The sequence below is a fragment of the Apodemus sylvaticus genome, unplaced genomic scaffold (genome assembly GCF_947179515.1).
Source record: "Apodemus sylvaticus unplaced genomic scaffold, mApoSyl1.1 scaffold_422, whole genome shotgun sequence".
Lineage (NCBI taxonomy): Eukaryota > Metazoa > Chordata > Mammalia > Rodentia > Muridae > Apodemus > Apodemus sylvaticus.
This window is the reverse complement of record NW_026263044.1, coordinates 1-22,614: the sequence shown is the minus strand read 5'-3', so window position 1 is coordinate 22,614 and position 22,614 is coordinate 1. Positions and strand designations below refer to the sequence as shown.

At 36.3% G+C, this 22,614-nt stretch overlaps 2 non-coding genes across 2 annotated transcripts; both read right to left on the bottom strand.

The window, feature by feature from the left end:
- Positions 1 to 324: 324 nt before the first annotated feature.
- LOC127676095 (U6 spliceosomal RNA) lies at positions 325 to 431 on the bottom strand. Its single transcript, XR_007975657.1, has one exon. It is a non-coding gene; the product is annotated as a U6 spliceosomal RNA (small nuclear RNA).
- Positions 432 to 16,962: 16,531 nt separating this feature from the next.
- LOC127676094 (U6 spliceosomal RNA) lies at positions 16,963 to 17,069 on the bottom strand. Its single transcript, XR_007975656.1, has one exon. It is a non-coding gene; the product is annotated as a U6 spliceosomal RNA (small nuclear RNA).
- Positions 17,070 to 22,614: the final 5,545 nt, after the last annotated feature.

The window sequence follows — 22,614 nt, the reverse complement described above, 5'->3', positions numbered from 1 at the left end:
GGAAGTATTTCTGTTCTAGTCCAGTCTGTTTGGAGTTCTGTAGGCTTCTTGTATATTCATGGGCATCTCTCTCTTTAGGTTAGGGAAGTTTTCTTCCATAATTTTATTGAAGATATTTGCTGGCCCTTTAAGTTGTAAATCTTCACTCTCATCTATGCCTATAATCCTTAGGTTTGGTCTTCTCATTGTGTCCTGGATTTCCTGGATATTTTGGGTTACAAGCTTTTTGCATTTTGCATTTTCTTTAACTGTTGAGTCCATCGTTTCTATGGAATCTTCAGCATCTGAGATTCTTTCTTCTATCTCTTGTATTCTGTTGTTGATAAAAATATGGAACGCTTCACGAATTTGCGTGTCATCCTTGCGCAGGGGCCATGCTAATCTTCTCTGTATCGTTCCAATTTTAGTATATGTGCTGCCGAAGCGAGCACTGACGTGGTATTCTTACATATTCATTCGAGAGAAAACTCTCCTGTGTGTTCTCTTTTGAGGCTGCACTCTGAGACATACACGCAACACCAAATCTTTTCGAGTTACATCATGTTTCTTAGGAAATACAAGATAATTTTGTACTATGCGTTATTTCTTCTGGTAAAGTTTAAGTATTTCTAATATGTACGTATTTGTCTTTACTCTGCAACACTGTATTTCCTTGTAATGTGGTATTCTTACATATTCTTTCTAGAGAAAACTCTCCTGTGCATTATCTTTTGAGGCTACACACTTAGACATACACTCAACCCCAAAGCTTTTCGTGTTAAAACTGTTGTTTCAGAAAAACAACATAATTTCGCGCGATGCGGAATTTCCTTAAGACGTGGTATTCTGACATATTTTTTTTTTTTTGAGAGAAAACTCTCCTGGGCGTTTTCTTTTGAGGCTACAAGCTGAGACATACACGCAACACCAAATCTTTTCGTTTTACAACGTGTTGTTTAGGAAAAACAAGATAATTTTGTAGGATGCGTTATTTCTTCTCGTAAAGTTAAGTATTTCTAATACATACGTATTTGTCTTTACTCTGCAACACTGTATTTCCTTATAACGTGGTATTCTTACATATTCATTCGAGAGAAAACTCTCCTGTGCATTCTCTTTTGAGTCTACACGCTTAGACATACATGCAACACCAAAGCTTTTCGAGTTACAACGTGTTGTTTAATAAAAAACAAGTGAATTTCGCAGGATGCTGGTTTTCCTTAAAACGTGGTATTCTGACATATTCTTTCAAGAGAAAATTCTCCAGTGGGCTCTCTTTTGATGCTACACGTTTAAACATACATGTAACACCAAATCTTTTCGAGTTACATCGTGGTGTTTAGGAAATACAAGATAATTTTTTACGATGCGTTATTTATTCTCATAAAGTTTAAGTATTTCTAATACGTACGTATTTGTCTTTACTCTGCAACACTCTATTTCCTTATAACGTGGTATTCTTACATATTCTTTTGAGAGAAAACTCTCCTGTGAGTTCTCTTTTGAGTCTACACGCTTAGACATACATGCAACACCAAAGCTTTTCGAGTTACAACGTGTTGTTTAGGAAAAACAAGATAATTTCGCACGATTCGGGATTTCCTTAAAACGTGGTATTCTGACATAAGTAACACGTGTTATTTAGGAAAAACAAGATAATTTTGCACGATGCGTTATTTCTTCTCGTAATGTTTAAGTATTTCAAATACGTACGTATTTGTCTTTAATCTGCAACACGGTATTTTCTTATAACGTGGTATTCTTACATATTCTTTTGAGAGAAAATTCTCCTGTGAGTTCTCTTTTGACTCTACACGCTTAGACATACATGCAACACCAAAGCTTTTCGAGTTACAACGTGTTGTTTAGGAAAAACAAGATAATTTCGCACGATTCGGGATTTCCTTAAAACGTGGTATTCTGACATAAGTAACACGTGTTATTTAGGAAAAACAAGATAATTTTGCACGATGCGTTATTTCTTCTCGTAATGTTTAAGTATTTCAAATACGTACTTATTTGTCTTTAATCTGCAACACGGTATTTTCTTATAACGTGGTATTCTTACATATTCTTTCGAGAGAAAACTCTCCTGTGCGTTCTCTTTTGAGGCTGCACGCTTAGACATACACGCAACACCAAAGCTTTTCGAGTTACAATGTGTTGTTAAGGAAAAACAAGATAATTTTGCACGATGCGAGATTTCCTAAAATCGTGCTATTCTGACATATTTTTTCGAGAGAAAACTGTCCTGTGCGTTCTCTTTTGAGGCTACACGCTTAGACATACACACAACACCAAATCTTTTCGAGTTACAACGTGATGTTTAGGAAATACAAGATAATTTTGTACGATGCATTATTTCTTCTCGTAAAGTTTAAGTATTTCTAATATGTATGTATTTGTCTTTACTCTGCAACACTGTATTTCCTTATAACGTGGTGTTCTTACATATTCTTTTGAGAGAAAACTCTCCTGTGCGTTCTCTTTTGAGGCTACACATTTAGACATACACGCAACATCAAAGCTTTTCGAGTTACAACGTGTTCATTAAGAAAAACAAGATAATTTCGCATGATGTGGGATCTTCTTAAAACGTGGTATTCTGACATATTTTTTCGAGAGAAAACTCTCCTGTGCATTCTCTTTTGAGGCTACCAGCTTAGACATACACGCAACACCAAATCCTTTCAAGTTACAACGTGTTATTTAGGAACAACAAGATAATTTTGCACGATGTGTTATTTCTTCTTGTAAAGTTTAAGTATTTCCAATACGTACGTATTTGTCTTTAATCTGCAAAACTGTATTTCCTTACGACTTGGTATTCTTACATATTCTTTCGAGTGAAAACTCTCCTGTGTATTCTCTTATGAGGCTGCACGCTAAGACATACATGCAACACCAAAGCTTTTCGAGTTACAACGTGTTGTTTAGGAAAAACAGGATAATTTCGCACGATGCGGGAATTCCTAAAAACGTGGTATTCTGACATATTTTTTCAAGAGAAAACTCTCCTGTGCGTTTTCTTTTCAGGCTACTCGCTTAGACATACACGCACCACCAAATCTTTTCGAGTTACAATGTGTTGTTTAGGAAAAACAAGATAATTTTGCACGATGTTTTATTTCTTCTCAAAAAGTTTAAGTATTTCTAATACGTAAGTATTTGTCTTTACTCTGCAACACTGTATTTCCTTATAACGTGGTATTCTTACATATTCTTTCAAGAGAAAACTCTCCTGTGCGTTCTCTTTTGAGGCTGCGCGCTTAGACAAAAACGCAACACCAAAGCTTTTCGAGTTACAAGTTGTTTAGGAAAAACAAGATAATTTCGCACGATGAGGGATTTCCTTAAAACGTGGTATTCTGACATACAGAGTTACAATGTGTTGTAACTCTGACATACAGAGTTACAATGTGTTGTTTAGGAAAAAGAAGATAATTTTGCACGATGCTTTATTTCTTCTCAAAAAGTTTAAGTATTTCTAATACGTAAGTATTTGTCTTTACTCTGCAACACTGTATTTCCTTATAACGTGGTATTCTTACATATTCTTTCAAGAGAAAACTCTCCTGTGCATTCTCTTTTGAGGCTGCGCGCTTAGACAAAAACGCAACACCAAAGCTTTTCGAGTTACAAGTTGTTTAGGAAAAACAAGATAATTTCGCACGATGAGGGATTTCCTTAAAACGTGGTATTCTGACATACAGAGTTACAATGTGTTGTAACTCTGACATACAGAGTTACAATGTGTTGTTTAGGAAAAAGAAGATAATTTTGCACGATGCTTTATTTCTTCTCAAAAAGTTTAAGTATTTCTAATACGTAAGTATTTGTCTTTACTCTGCAACACTGTATTTCCTTATAACGTGGTATTCTTACATATTCTTTCAAGAGAAAACTCTCCTGTGCATTCTCTTTTGAGGCTGCGCGCTTAGACAAAAACGCAACACCAAAGCTTTTCGAGTTACAAGTTGTTTAGGAAAAACAAGATAATTTCGCACGATGAGGGATTTCCTTAAAACGTGGTATTCTGACATATTGTTTCGAGAGAAAACTCTCTTGTGCCTTCTCCTTTGAGGCTACTCGCTTAGACATTCACGCAACACCAAATCTTTTCGAGTTACAACGTGTTTTTTAGGAAATGCAAGATAATTTTGTACGATGCTTAATTTCTTCTCATAAAGTTTAAGTATTTCTAATAAGTACGTATTTGTCTTATTCTGCAACACTGTATTTCCTTATAACGTGGTATTCTTCCATATTCGTTCGAGAGAAAACCCTCATGTGCTTTCTCTTTTGAGGCTACACGCTTAGACATGCACGCAACACCAAAGCTCTTCGAGTTAAAACGTGTTGTTTCGGAAAAACAATATAATTTCGCAAGATGCGGCATTTCCTTAAACATGGTATTCTGACATATTTTTCGAGTGAAAACTCTCCTGTGCGTTCTCTTTTGAGGCTACATGCTTAGACATACACGCAACACCAAAGCTTTTCGAGTTACAACGTGTTGTTTAGGAAATACAAGATAATTTTGTACGATGCGTTATTTCTTCTCGTAAAGTTTAAGTATTTCTAATATGTACGTATTTGTCTTTACTCTGCAACACTGTATTTCCTTATAACATGGTATTCTTAGATATTCTTTCGAGAGAAAACTCTCCCATGCGTTCTCTTTTGAGGCTACATGCTTAGACATACACGCAACACCAAATCTTTTCGAGTTACATCATGTTGTTTAGGAAATACAAGATAATTTTTTACGATGCGTTATTTCATCTCATAAAGTTTAAGTTTTTATAATAAGTACGTATTTTTCTTTACTCTACAACACTGTATTTCCTTATAACATGGCATTCTTACATAGTCTTTCGAGAGAAAAATCTTCTGTGCGTTCTCTTTTGAGGCTGCACGCTTAGACATACATGCTACACCAAATCTTTTCGAGTTACACGTGTTGTTTAGGAAATACAAGATAATTTTGTACGATGCGTTATTTCTTCTTATAAAGTTTAAGTATTTTTAATACGTACGTATTTGTCTTTATTCTGCAACACTGTATTTCATTATAATGCGGTATTCTTACATATTCATTCGAGAGAAAACTCTCCTGTGCGTTCTATTTTGAGGTTACACGCTTAGACATACACGCAACACCAAATCTTTTCGAGTTACAACATGTTTTTTAGGAAATACAAGATAATTTTGTATGAAGCGTTATTTCTTCTGGTAAAGTTTAAGTGTTTCTAATATGTACGTATTTGTCTTTACTCTGCAACACTGTATTTCCTTGTAATGTGGTATTCTTACATATTCTTTCGAGAGAACACTCTCCTGTGCGTTATCTTTTGAGGCTACACACTTAGACATACCCTCAACACCAAAGCATTTCGAGGTAAAACATGTTGTTTATGAAAAACTAGATAATTTCGCACGATGCGGGATTTCCATAAAACGTGGTATTCTGACATATTTTTTTGAGAGAAAACTCTCCTGTGCGTTTTCTTTTGAGGCTACACGCTTAGTGATACACGCAACACCAAATCCTTTCGTGTTACGACGTGTTGTTTAGGAAAAACAAGATAATTTTGCATGATGCATTAATTCTTCTCATAAAATTTAAGTATTTCTAATACGTACGTATTTGTCTTTACTCTGCAACACTGTATTTCCTTATAATGTGGTATTCTTACATATTCTTTCGAGAGAAAACTCTCCTGTGCATTCTCTTTTGAGGCTACACACTTGGACATACACGCAACACCAAAGCTTTTCGAGTTACCACGTGTTGTTTAGGAAAAACAAGATAATTTTGCACGATGCTTTATTTCTTCTCAAAAAATTTAAGTATTTCTAATACGTACGTATTTGTCTTTACTCTGCAACACTGTATTTACTTATAACGTGGTATTCTTACATATTCTTTCAAGAGAAAACTATCCTGTGCGTTCTCTTTGGAGGCTGCGCGCTTAGGCAAAAATGCAACACCAAAGCTTTTCGAGTTACAACAATTTGTTTAGGAAAAACAAGATAATTTCGCACAATGCGGTATTTCCTTAAAACGTGGTATTCTGACATATTTTTTCGAGAGAAAATTCTCCTGTGGGTTTTCTTTTGAGGCTACACATTTAAACATACAGGCAACACCACATCTTTCGAGTTACAACGAGTTGTTTAGGAAATACAAGATAATTTTGTACGATGCGTTATTTCTTCTTGTAAAGTTCAAGTATTTCTAATACGTACGTATTTGTCTTTACTCTGCAAAACTGTATTTCCTTATAACATGGTATTCATACATATTCTTTCGAGAGAAAACTCTCCTGTGCATTCTCTTTTGAGGCTACATGCTTAGACATACACGCAACTCCAAAGCTTTTCGAGTTACACCGTGTTGTTTAGGAAAAACAAGATAATTTTGCAGGATGCATTATTTCTTCCCGTAAAGTTTAAGTATTTCCAATACGTATGTATGGGTCTTTACTCTGCAACACTGTATTTCCTTATAACGTGGTATTCTTACATATTCTTTCGAAAGAAAACTCTCCTGTGCGTTCTCTTTGGAGGCTGCGCGCTTAGACAAAAACGCAATATCAAAGTTTTTCGAGTTACAACAAGTTGTTTAGGAAAAACAAGATAATTTCGCACGATGCGGGATTTCCTTAAAACGTGTTATTCTGACACATTCTTTCGAGAGAAAACTCTCTTGTGCATTCTCTTTTGATGCTGAACGCTTAGACCTACACGCAACACCAAAGCTTTTCGAGTTACAACGTGTTGTTTAGGAAAAACAAGATAATTTCGCACGATGCGGCATTTCCTTAATACTTGGTATTCTGACATATTTTTTAAAGAGAAAATTCTCCTGTGGGTTCTCTTTTTAGGCTAGACACGTTTAGATATACACTAAACACCAAATCCTTTCGAGTTACAACGTGTTGTATAGGAAATACAAGATAATTTTGTACGATGCGTTATTTCTTCTCGTAAAGTTTAAGTATTTCTAATACGTACGTATTTGTCTTTACTCTGCAACACTGTATTTCCTTATAACGTGGTATTCTTACATATTCTTTCGAGAGAAAAACTCTCCTGTGCGTTCTCTTTTGAGGCTACACGCTTAGTCATACACGCATCACCAAAGCGTTTCAAGTTACAACGTGTTGTTTAGGAAAAACAAGATAACTTCGCACGATGCGGGATTTCCTTAAAACGTGGTATTCTGACATATTTTTTCGATAGAAATATCTCCTTTGGGTTCTCTTTTGAGGCTACACGTTTAGACATACACGCAACACCAAATCGTTTCGAGTTACAACGTGCTGTTTAGGAAATACAAGATAATTTTGTACGATGCGTTATTCCCTCTCGTAAAGTTTATGTATTGCTAATACGTACGTATTTGTTTTTACTCTGCAACACTCTATTTTCTCATAACGTGGTAATCTTACATATTCTTTCGAGAGAAAACTCTCCTGTGCATTCTCTTTTGAGGCTACACGCTTAGACATACACGCAACACCAAAGCTCTTCGAGTTACAATGTGTTGTTTAGGAAAAGCAAGATAATTTCGCACGATTCGGGATTTCCTTAATTCGTGGTATTCTGACATATTTTTTCCGAGAAAAAATTCTCCTGTGGGTTCTCTTTTGAGGCTACACGTTTAGACATACACGCAACACCAAATCTTTTCGAGTTACTACGTGTTGTTTAGGAAATACAAGATAATTTTGTACGATGCATTATTTCTTATCGTAAAGTTTAAGTATTTCTAATACGTACGTATTTGTCTTTACTCTGCAACACTGTATTTCCTTATGACGTGGCATTCTTCCATATTCTTTCGAGAGAAAACTCTCCTGTGCTTTCTCTTTTGAGGCTACACTCTTAGACATGTACGCAACACCAAAGCTCTTCGAGTTAAAACGTGTTGTTTCGGAAAAACAATATAATTTCGCACGATGCGGGATTTCCTTAAAACATGGTATTCTGACATATTTTTCGAGTGAAAACTCTCTTGTGCGTTCTCTTTTGAGGCTACAAGCTTAGATATACACGCAACACAAAATCTTTTCGAGTTACAAAGTTTTGTTTAGGAAAAACAAGATAATTTTGCACGATGCGTTATTTCTTCTCGTTAAGTATTTCCAATATGAATGTATTTGTCTTTACTCTGCAACACTGTATTTCCTTTTAACGTGGTATTCTGACATATTCTTTCGAGAGAAAACTCTCCGGTGCGTTCTCTTTTGAGGCTGCACGCTTAGACATACACGCAACACCAAATCTTTTCGAGTTACAACGTGTTGTTTAGGAAATACAAGATAATTTTGTATGATGTGTTGTTTCTTATCATAAAGTTTATGTATTTTTAATAAGTACATATTTGTCTTTACTCTGCAGCACTGTATTTCCTTATAACGTGGTATTCTTACATATCCATTTGTGAGAAAACTCTCCTGTGCGTTCTCTTTTGAGGCTACACACTTAGACATAAACGCAACACCAAAGCTTTTCGAGTTAAAACATGTTGGTTAGGAAAAACAAGATTATTTCGCACGATGCGGGATTTCCATAAAACTTGGTATTCTGACATATCTTTTCGAGAGAAAACCCTCCTGTGCATTCTTTTTTGAGGCTGCACGCTTAGTCATACACGCATCACCAAAGCTTTTCGAGTTACAACGTGTTGTTTAGGAAAAACAAGATAATTTCGCACGATGCGGGATTTCCTTAAAACGTGGTATTCTGATATATTTTTTCGAGAGAAAATTCTCCTGTGGGTTCTCTTTTGAGGCTACAAGCTTAGACATACACGCAACACCAAATCTTATGGTGTTACAACGTGTTGTTTAAGAAAAACAGGATAATTTTGCACGATGCGTTATTTCTTCTCCTAAAGTTAAGTATTTCCAAAATGTACGTATTTGTCTTTACTCTGCAACACTGTATTTCCTTATAACGTGGTATACTTACATATTCATTTGAGAGAAAACTCTCCCGTGCGTTCTCTTTTGAGGCTACACGCTTAGACATACACGCAACACCAAAGCTTTTCGTGTTACAACGTATTGATTAATAAAAAACAAGATAATTTCGCAGGATGCGGGTTTTCCTTAAAACGTGGTATTCTGACATATATTTTTGAGAGAAAATTCTCCAGTGGGCTCTCTTTTGATGCTACACGTTTAGACATACATGTAACACCAAATCTTTACGAGTTACATCGTGTTGTTTAGGAAATACAAGATAATTTTTTACGATGCGTTATTTCTTTTCATAAAGTTTAAGTATTTATAATACGTACGTATTAGTCTTTACTCTGCAACACTGTATTTCCTTATAACGTGTTATTCTTACATATTCTTTCGAGAGAAAACTCTCCTGTGCTTTCTCTTTTGAGGCTGCACGCTTAGACATACACGCTACACCAAATCTTTTCGAGTTACAACGTGTTGTTTAGGAAATACAAGATAATTTTGCACGATGCGTTATTTCTTCTCGTAAAGTTTAAGTATTTGTAATACGTACGTAATTGTCTTTACTCAGCAACACTGTATTTCCTTATAACGTGGTATTCTTACATATTCTTTCGAGAGAAAACTCTCCTGTGCATTTTCTTTTGAGGCGACACGCTTAGTCATACACGCATCAGCAAAGCTTTTCGAGTTACAACGTGTTGTTTCGGAAAACAAGATAACTTCTCACGATGCGGGATTTCCTTAAAACGTGGTATTCTGACATATGTTTTCGATAGAAAAATCTCCTGTGGTTTCTCTTTTGAGGCTACACGTTTAGACATACACCCAACACCAAATCGTTTCGAGTTACAACGTGCTGTTTAGGAAAAACAAGATAATTTTGTACGATGCGTTATTACCTCTCGTAAAGTTTATGTATTGCTAATACGTACGTATTTGTCTTTACTCTGCAACACTCTATTTTCTCATAACGTGGTAATCTTACATATTCTTTCGAGAGAAAACTCTCCTGTGCATTCTCTTTTGAGGCTACACGCTTAGACATACACGCAACACCAAAGCTCTTCGAGTTACAATGTGTTGTTTAGGAAAAGCAAGATAATTTCGCACGATTCGGGATTTCCTTAATTCGTGGTATTCTGACATATTTTTTCCGAGAAAAAATTCTCCTGTGGGTTCTCTTTTGAGGCTACACGTTTAGACATACACGCAACACCAAATCTTTTCGAGTTACTACGTGTTGTTTAGGAAATACAAGATAATTTTGTACGATGCATTATTTCTTATCGTAAAGTTTAAGTATTTCTAATACGTACGTATTTGTCTTTACTCTGCAACACTGTATTTCCTTATGACGTGGCATTCTTCCATATTCTTTCGAGAGAAAACTCTCCTGTGCTTTCTCTTTTGAGGCTACACTCTTAGACATGTACGCAACACCAAAGCTCTTCGAGTTAAAACGTGTTGTTTCGGAAAAACAATATAATTTCGCACGATGCGGGATTTCCTTAAAACATGGTATTCTGACATATTTTTCGAGTGAAAACTCTCCTGTGCGTTCTCTTTTGAGGCTACAAGCTTAGATATACACGCAACACAAAATCTTTTCGAGTTACAAAGTTTTGTTTAGGAAAAACAAGATAATTTTGCACGATGCGTTATTTCTTCTCGTTAAGTATTTCCAATATGAATGCATTTGTCTTTACTCTGCAACACTGTATTTCCTTTTAACGTGGTATTCTGACATATTCTTTCGAGAGAAAACTCTCCTGTGCGTTCTCTTTTGAGGCTGCACGCTTAGACATACACGCAACACCAAATCTTTTCGAGTTACAACGTGTTGTTTAGGAAATACAAGATAATTTTGTATGATGTGTTGTTTCTTATCATAAAGTTTATGTATTTTTAATAAGTACATATTTGTCTTTACTCTGCAGCACTGTATTTCCTTATAACGTGGTATTCTTACATATCCATTTGTGAGAAAACTCTCCTGTGCGTTCTCTTTTGAGGCTACACACTTAGACATAAACGCAACACCAAAGCTTTTCGAGTTAAAACATGTTGGTTAGGAAAAACAAGATTATTTCGCACGATGCGGGATTTCCATAAAACTTGGTATTCTGACATATCTTTTCGAGAGAAAACTCTCCTGTGCATTCTCTTTTGAGGCTACACGCTTAGTCATACACGCATCACCAAAGCTTTTCGAGTTACAACGTGTTGTTTAGGAAATACAAGATAATTTTTTTGTACGATGCATTATTTCTTCTCGTAAAGTTTAAGTGTTTCCAATACGTAGGTATTTGTCTTTACTCGGCAACACTGTATTTCCTTATAACGTGGTATTGTTACATATTCTTTTGAGAGAAAACTCTCCTGTGCTTTCTCTTTTGAGGCTACACGCTTAGAAATACACGCAACACCAAAGCTTTTCGTGTTACAACGTGTTGTTTAAGAAAAACAAGATAATTTTGCACGATGCATTATTTCTTCTCGTAAAGTTAAGTATTTCCAATATGTACGTATTTGTCTTTACTCTGCAACACTGTATTTCCTTATAACGTGGTATTCTTCCATATTCATTTGAGAGAAAACTCACAACACCAAAGCTTTTCGAGTTACAACGTGTTGTTTAGTAAAAAACAAGATAATTTAGCTGGATGCGGGTTTTCCTTAAAACGAAGTATTCTGACATATATTTTTGAGAGAAAATTCTCCAGTGGGTTCTCTTTTGATGCTACACGTTTAGACATACATGTAACACCAAATCTTTTCGAGTTACATCGTGTTGTTTAGGAAATACAAGATAATTTTTTACGATGCGTTATTTCTTTTCATAAAGTTTAAGTATTTATAATACGTACGTATTTGTCTTTACTCTGCAACACTGTATTTCCTTATAACGTGGTATTCTTACATATTCTTTCGAGAGAAAACTCTCCTGTGCGTTCTCTTTTGAGGCTGCATGCTTAGACATACACGCTACACCAAATCTTTTCGAGTTACAACGTGTTGTTTAGGAAATGCAAGACAATTTTGTACGATGCGTTATTTCTTCTTATAAAGTTTAAGTATTTTTAATACGAACGTATTTGTCTTTACTCTGCAACACTGTATTTCCTTATAACGTGGTATTCTTTTTTTTTTTTTTTTAGTTTCTTTTTTTTTCTTTTTTTTTATTATTCGATATAATTTATTTACATTTCAAATGATTTCCCCTCTTCTAGCCCCCCCACTCCCCGAAAGTCCCGCAAGCCCCCTTCTCTTCCCCTGTCCTCCCACCCACCCCTTCCCACTTCCCCGTTCTGGTTTTGCTGAATACTGTTTCACTGAGTCTTTCCAGAACCAGGGGCCACTCCTCCTTTCTTCTTGTACCTCATTTGATGTGTGGATTATGTTTTGGGTATTCCAGTTTTCTAGGTTAATATCCACTTATTAGTGAGTGCATACCATGATTCACCTTTTGAGTCTGGGTTACCTCACTTAGTATGATATTCTCTAGCTCCATCCATTTGCCTAAGAATTTCATGAATTCATTGTTTCTAATGGCTGAATAGTACTCCATTGTGTAGATATACCACATTTTTTGCATCCACTCTTCTGTTGAGGGATACCTGGGTTCTTTCCAGCATCTGGCAATTACAAATAGGGCTGCTATGAACATGGTAGAACATGTATCCTTATTACATGGTGGGGAGTCTTCTGGGTATATGCCCAGGAGTGGTATAGCAGGATCTTCTGGAAGTAAGGTGCCCAGTTTTCGGAGGAACCGCCAGACTGATTTCCAGAGTGGTTGTACCAATTTGCAACCCCACCAGCAGTGGAGGAGTGTTCCTCTTTCTCCACACCCTCTCCAACACCTGCTGTCTCCTGAATTTTTAATCTTAGCCATTCTGACTGGTGTAAGATGAAATCTTAGGGTTGTTTTGATTTGCATTTCCCTAATGACTAATGAAGTTGAGCATTTTTTAAGATGCTTCTCCGCCATCCGAAGTTCTTTAGGTGAGAATTCTTTGTTTAACTCTGTACCCCATTTTTTAATAGGGTTGTTTGGTTTTCTGGAGTCTAACTTCTTGAGTTCTTTATATATATTGGATATTAGCCCTCTGTCTGATGTAGGATTGGTGAAGATCTTTTCCTAATTTGTTGGTTGCCGATCTGTCCTCTTGATGGTGTCCTTTGCCTTACAGAAACTTTGTAATTTTATGAGGTCCCATTTGTCAATTCTTGCTCTTAGAGCATACGCTATTGGTGTTCTGTTCAGAAACTTTCTCCCTGTACCGATGTCCTCAAGGGTCTTCCCCAGTTTTTTTTCTATTAGCTTCAGAGTGTCTGGCTTTATGTGGAGGTCCTTGATCCATTTGGATTTGAGCTTAGTACAAGGAGACAAGGATGGATCAATTCGCATTCTTCTGCATGCTGACCTCCAGTTGAACCAGCACCATTTGTTGAAAAGGCTATCTTTTTTCCATTGGATGTTTTCAGCCTCTTTGTCGAGGATCAAGTGGCCATAGGTGTGTGGGTTCATTTCTGGATCTTCAATCCTGTTCCATTGATCCTCCTGCCTGTCACTGTACCAATACCATGCAGTTTTTAGCACTATTGCTCTGTAGTATTGCTTGAGGTCAGGGATACTGATTCCCCCAGATTTCCTTTTGTTGCTGAGAATAGTTTTAGCTATCCTGGGTTTTTTGTTGTTCCAGATGAATTTGATAATTGCTCTTTCTAACTCTGTGAAGAATTGAGTTGGGATTTTGATGGGTATTGCATTGAATCTGTATAGTGCTTTAGGCAAAATGGCCATTTTAACTATATTGATTCTACCGATCCATGAGCATGGGAGGTTTTCCCATTTTTTGAGGTCTTCTTCCATTTCCTTCTTCAGAGTCTTGAAGTTCTTGTCATACAGATCTTTCACATGTTTGGTAAGAGTCACCCCAAGATACTTTATACTGTTTGTGGCTATTGTGAAGGGGGTCATTTCCCTAATTTCTTTCTCAGCCTGCTTATCCTTTGAGTATAGGAAGGCCACTGATTTGCTTGAGTTGACTTTATAACCTGCCACTTTGCTGAAGTTGTTTATCAGCTGTAGGAGCTCTCTAGTGGAGTTCTTTGGGTCACTTAGGTAGACGATCATGTCGTCTGCAAATAATGATAGTTTGACTTCTTCCTTTCCAATTTGTATCCCTTTGACCTCCTTATGTTGTCGAATTGCCCGAGCTAGTACCTCAAGTACAATATTGAAAAGATAAGGAGAAAGGGGGCAGCCTTGTCTGGTCCCTGATTTCAGTGGGATTGCTTCAAGTTTCTCTCCATTTAGTTTGATGCTGGCTACCGGTTTGCTGTATATTGCTTTTACTATGTTTAGGTATGGGCCTTGAATTCCTGTTCTCTCCAAGACTTTAAGCATGAAGGGATGCTGAATTTTGTCAAATGCTTTTTCAGCATCCAATGAAATGACCATGTGGTTTTGTTCTTTGAGTTTGTTTATGTAGTGGATTGTATTGATGGATTTCCGTATATTGAACCAACCCTGCATTCCCGGGATAAAGCCTACTTGATCAGGGTGGATGATCGTTTTGATGTGTTCTTTGATTCGGTTGGCAAGAATTTTATTGAGTATTTTTGCATCGATGTTCATAAGGGAAATTGGTCTGAAGTTCTCTTTCTTTGTTGGATCTTTGTGTGGCTTTGGTATCAGCGTAATTGTGGCTTCGTAGAAGGAATTGGGTAGTGTTCCTTCTGTTTCTATTTTGTGGAATAGTTTGAGGAGTATTGGTGTTAACTCTTCTTTGAAGGTCTGGTAGAATTCTGCACTGAAGCCATCTGGTCCTGTGCTTTTTTTGGTTGGAAGACTTTCTATGACTCCTTCTATTTCTTTAGGCATTATGGGACTGTTTAGATGGTCTAGTTGGTCCTGATTTAATTTTGGTATTTGGTATCTGTCAAGGAAATTGTCCATTTCCTCCAGATTCTCCAGTTGTGTTGAGTATAGGCTCTTGTAGTAGGATCTGATGATTTTTTGGATTTCCTCAGTTTCCGTTGTTATATCTCCCTTTTCATTTCTAAGTTTGTTAATTTGGATACTTTCTCTGTGCCCTTTGGTCATTCTGGCTAAGGGTTTATCTATCTTGTTGATTTTCTCAAAGAACCAGCTCCTGGTATTGTTGATTTTTTGTATGGTTCTCTTTGTTTCTACTTGATTGATTTCGGCCCTGAGTTTGATGATTTCCTGCCTTCTACTCCTCCTGGGCGAAATAGCTTCTTTTTGTTCCAGGGCTTTCAGGTGTGTCATTAAGCTGGTAATGTATGCTCTTTCCATTTTCTTTTTGGAGGCACTCAGGGCTATGAGTTTTCCTCTTAGCACTGCTTTCATTGTGTCCCATAGATTTGGGTATGTTGTGTTTTCATTTTCATTGTGTTCTAAAAGGTCTTTAATTTCTTTCTTTATTTCTTCCTTGACCAAGGTATCATTGAGTAGAGTATTGTTCAGTTTCCACGTGTATGTGGGCTTTCTGTTGTTTCTGTTGCTATTGAAGACCACTTTTACTCCATAGTGATCAGATAGGAGGCATGGGATTAGTTCGATCTTCTTATATTTGTTGAGGTCTGTCTTGTGACCAATTATATGGTCGATTTTGGAGAAGGTACCATGAGGTGCTGAGAAAAAGGTATATTCTTTTGTTTTAGGATAGAATGTTCTATATATATATCTGTTAAATCTAATTGGTCCAAAGCTTCAATTAGTTTCATTGTGTCCCTGTTTAGTTTCTGTTTTCCTGATCGGTCCATTGAGGAAAGTGCAGTGTTGAAGTCACCCACAATTATTGTGTTAGGTGCAATGTGTGCTTTTAGTTTTAATAAAGTTTCTTTTACGAAAGAGGGTGCCCTTGCATTTGGGGCATAGATGTTCAGGATTGACAGTTCTTCTTTTTGTATTTTTCCTTTGACCAGCAAGAAGTGTCCCTCAGGGTCTCTTTTGATGACTTTGGGTTGAAAGTCAATTTTATCTGATATTAAAATGGCTACTCCAGCTTGTTTCCTGAGACCATTTGCTTGTAAAATTGTCTTCCAGCCTTTTACTCTAAGGTAGTGTTTGTCTTGACCCTGAGGTGTGTTTCCTGTAAGCAGCAAAATGTAGGGTCCTGTTTACGTATCCATTCAGTTAGTCTGTGTCTTTTTATTGGGGCATTAAGTCCATTGATGTTAAGAGATATTAAGGAATGGTTATTGTTATTTCCTATCATTTTTGACGTTATTTTTAAAATTTGAATGCTTAACTTCTTTTGGGTTTAATGAAAGGTTACTATCTTGCTTTTTCCAGGGTGAAGTTTCCCTCCTTGTATTGGTGTTGTCCTCCTATTATCCTTTTTAGGGCCGGGTTTGTGGATAGATATTGGGTAAACTTGGTTTTGTCATGAAATATCTTAGTTTCTCCATCTATGGTGATTGAGAGTTTTGCTGGATATAGTAGTTTTGGTTGGCATTTGGGTTCTCTTAGAGTCTGCATGAGATCTGCCCAGGACCTTCTAGCCTTCATAGTCTCAGGTGAAAAGTCTGCTGTGATTCTGATAGGTCTTCCTTTATATGTTACTTGGCCTTTTTCTCTTACTGCCTTTAGTATTCTTTCTTTATTTAGAACATTTGGTGTTTTGATTATTATGTGACGGGAAGTATTTCTGTTCTAGTCCAGTCTGTTTGGAGTTCTGTAGGCTTCTTGTATATTCATGGGCATCTCTCTCTTTAGGTTAGGGAAGTTTTCTTCCATAATTTTATTGAAGATATTTGCTGGCCCTTTAAGTTGTAAATCTTCACTCTCATCTATGCCTATAATCCTTAGGTTTGGTCTTCTCATTGTGTCCTGGATTTCCTGGATATTTTGGGTTACAAGCTTTTTGCATTTTGCATTTTCTTTAACTGTTGAGTCCATCGTTTCTATGGAATCTTCAGCATCTGAGATTCTTTCTTCTATCTCTTGTATTCTGTTGTTGATAAAAATATGGAACGCTTCACGAATTTGCGTGTCATCCTTGCGCAGGGGCCATGCTAATCTTCTCTGTATCGTTCCAATTTTAGTATATGTGCTGCCGAAGCGAGCACTGACGTGGTATTCTTACATATTCATTCGAGAGAAAACTCTCCTGTGTGTTCTCTTTTGAGGCTGCACTCTGAGACATACACGCAACACCAAATCTTTTCGAGTTACATCATGTTTCTTAGGAAATACAAGATAATTTTGTACTATGCGTTATTTCTTCTGGTAAAGTTTAAGTATTTCTAATATGTACGTATTTGTCTTTACTCTGCAACACTGTATTTCCTTGTAATGTGGTATTCTTACATATTCTTTCTAGAGAAAACTCTCCTGTGCATTATCTTTTGAGGCTACACACTTAGACATACACTCAACCCCAAAGCTTTTCGTGTTAAAACTGTTGTTTCAGAAAAACAACATAATTTCGCGCGATGCGGAATTTCCTTAAGACGTGGTATTCTGACATTTTTTTTTTTTTTTTTTTGAGAGAAAACTCTCCTGGGCGTTTTCTTTTGAGGCTACAAGCTGAGACATACACGCAACACCAAATCTTTTCGTTTTACAACGTGTTGTTTAGGAAAAACAAGATAATTTTGCAGGATGCGTTATTTCTTCTCGTAAAGTTAAGTATTTCTAATACATACGTATTTGTCTTTACTCTGCAACACTGTATTTCCTTATAACGTGGTATTCTTACATATTCATTCGAGAGAAAACTCTCCGGTGCATTCTCTTTTGAGTCTACACGCTTAGACATACATGCAACACCAAAGCTTTTCGAGTTACAACGTGTTGTTTAATAAAAAACAAGTGAATTTCGCAGGATCCTGGTTTTCCTTAAAACGTGGTATTCTGACATATTCTTTCAAGAGAAAATTCTCCAGTGGGCTCTCTTTTGATGCTACACGTTTAGACATACATGTAACACCAAATCTTTTCGAGTTACATCGTGGTGTTTAGGAAATACAAGATAATTTTTTACGATGCGTTATTTATTCTCATAAAGTTTAAGTATTTCTAATACGTACGTATTTGTCTTTACTCTGCAACACTGTATTTCCTTATAACGTGGTATTCTTACATATTCTTTTGAGAGAAAACTCTCCTGTGAGTTCTCTTTTGAGTCTACACGCTTAGACATACATGCAACACCAAAGCTTTTCGAGTTACAACGTGTTGTTTAGGAAAAACAAGATAATTTCGCACGATTCGGGATTTCCTTAAAACGTGGTATTCTGACATAAGTAACACGTGTTATTTAGGAAAAACAAGATAATTTTGCACGATGCGTTATTTCTTCTCGTAATGTTTAAGTATTTCAAATACGTACGTATTTGTCTTTAATCTGCAACACGGTATTTTCTTATAACGTGGTATTCTTACATATTCTTTCGAGAGAAAACTCTCCTGTGAGTTCTCTTTTGAGGCTGCACGCTTAGACATACACGCAACACCAAAGCTTTTCGAGTTACAATGTGTTGTTAAGGAAAAACAAGATAATTTTGCACGATGCGAGATTTCCTAAAATCGTGCTATTCTGACATATTTTTTCGAGAGAAAACTCTCCTGTGCGTTCTCTTTTGAGGCTACACGCTTAGACATACACACAACACCAAATCTTTTCGAGTTACAACGTGATGTTTAGGAAATACAAGATAATTTTGTACGATGCATTATTTCTTCTCGTAAAGTTTAAGTATTTCTAATATGTATGTATTTGTCTTTACTCTGCAACACTGTATTTCCTTATAACGTGGTGTTCTTACATATTCTTTGGAGAGAAAACTCTCCTGTGCGTTCTCTTTTGAGGCTACACATTTAGACATACACGCAACATCAAAGCTTTTCGAGTTACAACGTGTTCATTAAGAAAAACAAGATAATTTCGCATGATGTGGGATCTTCTTAAAACGTGGTATTCTGACATATTTTTTCGAGAGAAAACTCTCCTGTGCATTCTCTTTTGAGGCTACCAGCTTAGACATACACGCAACACCAAATCCTTTCAAGTTACAACGTGTTATTTAGGAACAACAAGATAATTTTGCACGATGTGTTATTTCTTCTTGTAAAGTTTAAGTATTTCCAATACGTACGTATTTGTCTTTAATCTGCAAAACTGTATTTCCTTACGACGTGGTATTCTTACATATTCTTTCGAGTGAAAACTCTCCTGTGTATTCTCTTATGAGGCTGCACGCTAAGACATACATGCAACACCAAAGCTTTTCGAGTTACAACGTGTTGTTTAGGAAAAACAGGATAATTTCGCACGATGCGGGAATTCCTAAAAACGTGGTATTCTGACATATTTTTTCAAGAGAAAACTCTCCTGTGCGTTTTCTTTTCAGGCTACTCGCTTAGACATACACGCACCACCAAATCTTTTCGAATTACAATGTGTTGTTTAGGAAAAACAAGATAATTTTGCACGATGCTTTATTTCTTCTCAAAAAGTTTAAGTATTGCTAATACGTAAGTATTTGTCTTTACTCTGCAACACTGTATTTCCTTATAACGTGGTATTCTTACATATTCTTTCAAGAGAAAACTCTCCTGTGCGTTCTCTTTTGAGGCTACACATTTAGACATACACGCAACATCAAAGCTTTTCGAGTTACAACGTGTTCATTAAGAAAAACAAGATAATTTCGCATGATGAGGGATCTTCTTAAAACGTGGTATTCTGACATATTTTTTCGAGAGAAAACTCTCCTGTGCACTCTCTTTTGAGGCTACCAGCTTAGACATACACGCAACACCAAATACTTTCAAGTTACAACGTGTTATTTAGGAACAACAAGATAATTTTGCACGATGTGTTATTTCTTCTTGTAAAGTTTAAGTATTTCCAATACGTACGTATTTGTCTTTAATCTGCAAAACTGTATTTCCTTACGACGTGGTATTCTTACATATTCTTTCGAGTGAAAACTCTCCTGTGTATTCTCTTATGAGGCTGCACGCTAAGACATACATGCAACACCAAAGCTTTTCGAGTTACAACGTGTTGTTTAGGAAAAACAAGATAATTTCGCACGATGAGGGATTTCCTTAAAACGTGGTATTCTGACATATTGTTTCGAGAGAAAACTCTCTTGTGCCTTCTCCTTTGAGGCTACTCGCTTAGACATTCACGCAACACCAAATCTTTTCGAGTTACAACGTGTTTTTTAGGAAATGCAAGATAATTTTGTACGATGCTTAATTTCTTCTCATAAAGTTTAAGTATTTCTAATAAGTACGTATTTGTCTTATTCTGCAACACTGTATTTCCTTATAACGTGGTATTCTTCCATATTCTTTCGAGAGAAAACCCTCATGTGCTTTCTGTTTTGAGGCTACACGCTTAGACATGCACGCAACACCAAAGCTCTTCGAGTTAAAACGTGTTGTTTCGGAAAAACAAGATAATTTCGCACGATGCGGTATTTCCTTAAAACGTGGTATTCTGACATATTTTTTCGAGAGAAAATTCTCCTGTGGGTTTTCTTTTGAGGCTACACATTTAAACATACAGGCAACACCACATCTTTCGAGTTACAACGAGTTGTTTAGGAAATACAAGATAATTTTGTACGATGCGTTATTTCTTCTTGTAAAGTTCAAGTATTTCTAATACGTACGTATTTGTCTTTACTCTGCAAAACTGTATTTCCTTATAACATGGTATTCATACATATTCTTTCGAGAGAAAACTCTCCTGTGCATTCTCTTTTGAGGCTACATGCTTAGACATACACGCAACTCCAAAGCTTTTCGAGTTACACTGTGTTGTTTAGGAAAAACAAGATAATTTTGCAGGATGCATTATTTCTTCCCGTAAAGTTTAAGTATTTCCAATACATATGTATGGGTCTTTACTCTGCAACACTGTATTTCCTTATAACGTGGTATTCTTACATATTCTTTCGAAAGAAAACTCTCCTGTGCATTCTCTTTGGAGGCTGCGCGCTTCGACAAAAACGCAATATCAAAGTTTTTCGAGTTACAACAAGTTGTTTAGGAAAAACAAGATAATTTCGCACGATGCGGGATTTCCTTAAAACGTGTTATTCTGACACATTCTTTCGAGAGAAAACTCTCTTGTGCATTCTCTTTTGATGCTGAACGCTTAGACCTACACGCAACACCAAAGCTTTTCGAGTTACAACGTGTTGTTTAGGAAAAACAAGATAATTTCGCACGATGCGGCATTTCCTTAATACTTGGTGTTCTGACATATTTTTTAAAGAGAAAATTCTCCTGTGGGTTCTCTTTTTAGGCTAGACACGTTTAGATATACACTAAACACCAAATCCTTTCGAGTTACAACGTGTTGTTTAGGAAATACAAGATAATTTTGTACGATGCGTTATTTCTTCTCGTAAAGTTTAAGTATTTCTAATACGTACGTATTTGTCTTTACTCTGCAACACTGTATTTCCTTATAACGTGGTATTCTTACATATTCTTTCGAGAGAAAAACTCTCCTGTGCGTTCTCTTTTGAGGCTACACGCTTAGTCATACACGCATCACCAAAGCGTTTCAAGTTACAACGTGTTGTTTAGGAAAAACAAGATAACTTCGCACGATGCGGGATTTCCTTAAAACGTGGTATTCTGACATATTTTTTCGATAGAAATATCTCCTGTGGGTTCTCTTTTGAGGCTACACGTTTAGACATACACGCAACACCAAATCGTTTCGAGTTACAACGTGCTGTTTAGGAAATACAAGATAATTTTGTACGATGCGTTATTCCCTCTCGTAAAGTTTATGTATTGCTAATACGTACGTATTTGTCTTTACTCTGCAGCACTCTATTTCCTCATAACGTGGTATTCTTAAATATTCTTTCGAGTGAAAACTCTCCTGTGCATTCTCTTTTGAGGCTACACTCTTAGACATACATGCAACACCAAAGCTTTTCGAGTTACAATGTTTTGTTTAGGAAAAACAAGATAATTTCGCATGATGCGGGATTTCGTTAAACGTGGTATACTGACATATTTTTTCGAGTGAAAACTCTCCTGTGCATTCTCTTTTGAGGCTACACGCTTAGCCATACACGCAACATCAAATCTTTTCGAGTTACAACGTGTTGTTTAGGAAAAACAAGATAATTTTGCACGATGCTTTATTTCTTCTCGTAAAGTTTAAGTATTTCTAATACGTATGTATTTGTCTTTCCTCTGCAACACTATATATCCTTATAACGTGGTATTCTTACATATTCTTTCGAGAGAAATCTCTCCTGTATGTTCTCGTTTGAGGCCACATGCTTAGACATACACGCATCACCAAAGCTTTTCGAGTTACAACGTGTTGTTTAGGAAATACAAGATAATTTTTTTCGATGCGTAATTTCTTCTCGTAAAGTTTAAGTATTTCTAATACGTACGTAATTGTCTTTACTCTGCAACACTGTATTTCCTTATAATGTGGTATTCTTACATTTTCTTTCGAGAGAAAACTCTCCTGTGCGTTCTCTTTTGAGGCTCCACGCTTAGACATACAAGCAACACCAAAGCTTTTCGAGTTACAACGTGTTGTTTAGGAAAAACAAGATAATTTTGCACGATGCATTATTTCTTCTCGTAAATTTAAGTATTTCCAATACGTAGGTA